Raw genomic sequence first — 6,090 nt, forward strand, 5'->3', positions numbered from 1 at the left:
AAAAAATCCCATTTTTATTATTCAATCTATGAATAAATGGAGAAAAATGAAGTTTGCCTACAATATTTATTAAACTTTGCTTCTTTTTAGTCATAGTGATAAAAAGAAACACAGAAATACAAGTGTGTTGGATAAAATACAGAAGATAAAAGACATTACATCATGGTATCATGTTAAATGGTTGCATTTGCTTACTTAGAAAAAAATCACTTTAATTGGCAAATAAATCTGAGGCTATACCAAAAATAGACTCATTTTTTTTCTGTTTTTTTTTTATGTATCTTCTTATTATATCAGATTGTTTTGTAAGTGATTGAGAATATAGCTCTTCATTGTTTTTTAAAATATTTATTTATTTATTTCCATTTGTTATTGTTATTATTTTAAATTTGACCAGAGAGAGACAGAGAGAGAGAAAAAAGGAAAATAAAAAAGAAAGCCGCCAGGTCCAAGACTCAAACCATGGTTGGCCATGTGAGAATCCAGCACCTTTAACCAGCATGCCACCTGCTGGCCCCAATAATATAGCACTTTGAAAAGTGAAATGTTCATTGTATGGGCCAAGAACATTACAAAAGATTTAAACCAGCTGTATATACAGTTTGCTTTTAAACATCGAAGCTTACATAATGTCCACAGGATTAAAGACTGATTTGAACATTTAGGGACCAGCACTTAGCATAATGGCTATGTCGCTGTACTCCCATGTAGCTGACCACAGTTCAAGTCCTGGACCCAATGGCTTAAACTCAAGCCGGGCGCGTGTGCATGAGTGCCCAAGATCCCAAGAGGAGAATGAAGGAGAAGGGATTGTGGTGTGGCCTTCTTCCCTGGGGGGTGATTTCTTGCTTTCTATCTCTCTGTCTCTCTCTGTCTTTCTGGTGAGCACACGTGCCCTATAGCAAAAACTTCTCCCCTCCCGCCCAAAAAAACTAATTTGAATATTTATAAAACAGGATTTGTCTTACTTCTACTTTGAAGGGAAAAAATTGTTACCTGAAAATAGAACCTCTATTTTCTAGCATTTTGCTCACTGAAACGATGATGAGATAAATTGAAAAACACTATACAAAAGCCCACTTCAAAGGTTTACAAATATCCTTGACATATTTAAGTGAATTTCCTAGGCAAAATGACAGTGTTAAAAACAATGGATTTAAATTATTTTTTGCCAAGAGGCTACGTGTGCTTGATGGAGAGACAGAGACAAAGAAACAGAAAGTGAGAAATTACCCACCAGAGGTGATGACCATGCCTCAATCCTTTCTCTTCCAACCTTCTCTCAGGATTTTGGGTACGCACGCACATGCACCCAGTGTGTTTCAAGCTGCTGGGTCCGGGACTTGAACTATGGTCAACCACATCATGGGAGTCCAGTGTCTTAACCACTATACTACTTTCTGGCCCCTTCCGGGGTGCTTTTAAGCTCTTGGGTCTGGGACTTAACTGTGCAGTCAGCCTTGTGGAATCCAATCACCTCAACCAAAACCACAGGCAGGCACAAAGCAATAGACGTTTTTAGTGGAATTTATGGATACAACAAAATGGTGGGTGAGATTGCACTGGAAGGTCTATACTGCCGTGTGACCTGGCCAGTCAGTAGCTTCATCCCAAATAACATTTGTAATATTAGTTACTGAGTCTGAGTCCGTGTTATAACTTGCAGAACATGATTTCAAACATAATTATGGAAATGAATTAGTAGGAACTAATGATGTTATAGCAGAAAGAGCTCAGCTAAAGTAAGCAAAATGCGCATAATTACCAAATAAATGTAGTTGCTAAAGTCATGTAGATTACATCTTTCCCACTTCTCCTATTTCCACAGGGGAAAGAACATTTCCAATGCTCCTCTGTGAAGGAAAAGTATAGAAGGAATTCCTCCAGCTTCTCCTGCCTCCTGCTTCATCCTCTAAGAGAGGAGAATGACTTATCTCTTTGGTAAGTTTGGGAAAAAAAGCTGAAACAGAAGAGCTAAATCCAGCCCACAGTTCTCTCATGCATCTCAGATCTGCCAGCTTGCAGACACAATAAATTCCCCTTAGGGCTATTGGGTATACATAACTGCATGACCTGCCAACGGTATCTGGAGGTCATGGCAGACAATGTGTAGGTTTCCTAGGAAACAACTGATGGATCATGACCTGATCTCAGAGTGAAAGAATTGACCTAAGAAAGCATTGCTCCTAAATTAGAACCATTCATTATACGAGTAGAACCCATGTCTTCTCAGGCCACTGATTTCCATGTCATTGTATCATCTTTTGTCCTGACTCTCTTCATATTGTGTCTAATTTCTGATGCTTGCGTAAAAACCAGTGGAATCAGGCAAGTCCTTTAGTGTTCTGTGCATATACAGAACCAAAATCAAAAAAATTCTACACGGCATGATGCCATAATGTACAACTGTTCTAACAGCACATAGAAATGTGTCTATAAATACACTTTTGAAACATGCCAGGTACTATATAAGACATCATTATTGTTACGCATCCTTCATTTATAAAATTATTTGAGCCATTTTTCACTCACTAGACATGCTTAAACTTCGCTCTTTTGAACTTGCAGCTCAGGAGTATTTTATACATTGGCAAAAACTGCCCACCTGGCCCTCATGAAGTTGCTGTGTTTGTACCACTTGGACTCAGGGCCAAATTTTACTGAATCAGTTCCTTCATTTGGACTCTGTTTCCAGGGCCCTAATTTTCTGGCTCAGTTCAGGTTCAAAGATTTGTCAGACAACAATGTCTGGCAATTCTAGATGAGAAAGGCCCCAGACTAAATGGGATTGGGAAATCCTATAAGGTTTTTATGCCAGGGTTTTCTGGGAAGCAAACAAAATTAAAGACAAAAAAAAAAAAATCAGTAATGTATTCTTCAGTCTTGGGGATGAATTAGGATCTTCTTCCCTGACTCTCACCCTTCACAGACACACACACACACACACACACACAACATTTTCTAGATGAGAAAGGCCCCAGACTAAATGGGATTGGGAAATCCTATAAGGTTTTTATGCCAGGGTTTTCTGGGAAGCAAACAAAATTAAAGACAAAAAAAAAAAAATCAGTAATGTATTCTTCAGTCTTGGGGATGAATTAGGATCTTCTTCCCTGACTCTCACCCTTCACAGACACACACACACACACACACACACACACACACTCAACATTGACACATTTTTATGTCTCAACATTCGCATATTTAAGTCCCTCTGAATCATAAGGTATCTAATGAGAATGACTTAAGAAAGAAAAGAGACAGAGCTCTGGTGCATATATGAGACTACTCCTGTACAAAGATGTGTAGACATGATCAGCCAGCGTTCATACCAAAGCTAAACTCTTTGTAGCTGGGTTTCTATAATTCCTAGACTCGGTCTTAGAGACCTCCCTATGCCTTTAGGCTGATGTATTTCTGGCAGCATGAGACTGAGTTGTGAGGAGCGGAAAGTGGCCTACTGACTCTTTGTCTAACAAAGAAAGCAGTGAGTGGCTCAGTTAGTGGTGGCACTGCCAGACATTAAGGGATGTGCAGGGATGCAAGCTTCAGCTCTCTCCTGTTGGTGATTTTCTCTCTCTCAAAACTAAACTTAAAAATACTTTTTTGCTCCAGTACCAAGTATACCATGTATAGAGTAGCTGATGCTGTGTCTAGTATACAACAAATGAGGTTTCCAAGGCTGGACCCCAACTTTGATTGGCCTATCTCCTCTGATGTATAGTCAGTGCTTTACAGAGGTCACCACTTAGTAGAAGGAAGGACAAAGTGCCATCACTGCCCGGGACACTGGTTCTCACACCCTACACTGCAAACTCGCTATGTTCCTAAGTCCCACATCACTTCTGAGCATGCCCTTGCTGACATGAATCCTTGGTGTTTGGCAAATCGCTATACACCCACACAACATATGCACCTGCCATTTCAAGTGGCCTTGTATCCAAATGCTTGTCCCTCGAAAACAAAACAAAACAAAACAAAACAAAAGGTTATCACTTCTATTCCAACCTGTCACTAACTATTATAATGGATTCTGGAGCCAAGTCCCTCACTGCAGGTAGTTACTCACCTTGGTCATGTGACTCACCCAATCAAGAGCCTCCAAAAAGCACCCCCATCATCCCACTAGCATATAGCTCCACAAAAGCTAGAATCTTGGTTTTCTTGACTGATATAACCCAATTATAGGTGCTCAATAAATATTTGTTGATGAGCATTGGATTTTTTACGGGATTTTTGTTTGTTTATTCTTCTGATGATTTTCTTTCATTTTAATTTTTTTTAAAATTTGACTTTATTCATTTATTTATTTTAATATGACCAGAGAAGAAGAGAGACAGAATGAGAGAGAGAGAGAGAGAGAAAGAGAGAGGAAAAGTGATAAAGCAAGCTTTCAAAGATTTTTAAAGCCACATGCTACAAAGGAATAAAAGGAAAATAAATAAAATTGCTCACTGGGGACCCATTGGCTCTCAGGGATAACAAATCCCCAGAGCAACTCCTGGTATAGTTTCTAGTCGTTTCTGGTCTTTGAGAAATCCCCTTACTTCTCATCACTCAGCCAAGTGTTAACGAGTTGTTGGCTCTTATTCAAAATCTTATCCCAGTCATTTTATTAAAAAACTATTGCACAGAATTTTCATATGTGCTGTAAGGAGGGGTCACCTGTGTTTATTTTTATTTTTTTCCAATACAGAAAAGGAGTTTCCTGTTCCCACTGTGGTCAAGTTTGGAGTCTTGCACAAGGCTTTTTCCTTGGTGGATCTGTCATGGCCCCCAAGTCCATGGAGGCCTCTCTTCATTTCTCTGTCTCCTCTGTCACTGTGGCCCACTCCCTCCCTCCAAGAAACTCTCTCCTGTCTACTTTTCCCAGTACCACATTCTAGGAGGCTTCTTCTCCCTCTCTTACTACTTTACTTGTAAGGGTTTGAATCATGGTCTGTCCTCTAAACGTCTGTGTTTTGGAATTTAGGCTCAGTGGGCAGTAACTGGATGTCTCCTAGAAAGTCATGTGCAGGGACTGGCTTATATTAATTGATTGAGAAAATGTTAAGTGAAAATTGAATTCCTTCACGGTATCTCAGCATGGCCGCCTTTGGGCGTAATGACGTCTCTTGGGTGGAGCCTCCATGACTGAGTTCTGGTGGGTTTTTGAACAGAGGGAATGAGACCAGAACAGCAGAGTGAAGACCTGATGGATCCAGACCTGCTCTGCTTTGTCACAAGTTCTGCCTTCCACCGTGTGGGGGTGATTTTGGATCTTCCAGCCACCAGAACTGGGAGTCACTAAACCTTTTATAATATAAATTCACCCAGTCTCAGGTATTTCTGTTAGCAACACCATAACAGACTAAGGCACCATGCTTTCCCCATGTCCCTTGCTGTCTCCTCCTCCATCTCGTTCCTAAATTTTGGAATGCCCCTGGGGTTCACTCCTGAGCTAGCCTTTCCCTAAGAGATCACATCCAGTATGACTTCAAATGCCCTCTAAATCGAAATCTCCTGGGCTCGAGCCTCAATTATAAATTACCCCACCATTAACCCAACTGCTGAAGTGAGTGTTATATGAACAGTTCTTTCTTTTCTTCACATCCCGTCTCCCACCCATCAGCAACTGTACTTAGTTCTATGGCCAAACATGTCTCAAAATGTCCACTTGCCTGAACGTGGGCCGTTATCCAGTACCCACCCCTTTTCCAAAGGACCTTTGTTCTCTTGCCTATTCTGTTGAAATATTCTTTAAAACATTCACTCGGCTTTTATTCTCCCCATGTACACACTTCCTGCAGAGTAGCTCGAATGACCGTTGGAAAACTTGATTCGCATCAGCTCACTTGCATGGCCTAAAATCGTTCTAAGACTTTTGTTTTGGGCTCAAAATTCAGCATTAGAGCATAGTCGAAAAAGCTCTGCAGATCTAGAAGGCTGTCTTCAACCTCACAGCATGCCACAACATCCTTATATGCCTCAACTTTGCTGGAATCCTTTCCGTTCCTCTCACTAAGCTTTTTACCACTGGGGGGGCCTTTGCACCGATTTACTCCTTCCATCTTAACGAGTTCTTTGATTTTTTTTTTTTCATTTCATTCT

Source organism: Tupaia chinensis, unplaced genomic scaffold (assembly GCF_000334495.1).
Source record: "Tupaia chinensis unplaced genomic scaffold, TupChi_1.0 Scaffold000362_1, whole genome shotgun sequence".
Classification (NCBI taxonomy): domain Eukaryota; kingdom Metazoa; phylum Chordata; class Mammalia; order Scandentia; family Tupaiidae; genus Tupaia; species Tupaia belangeri.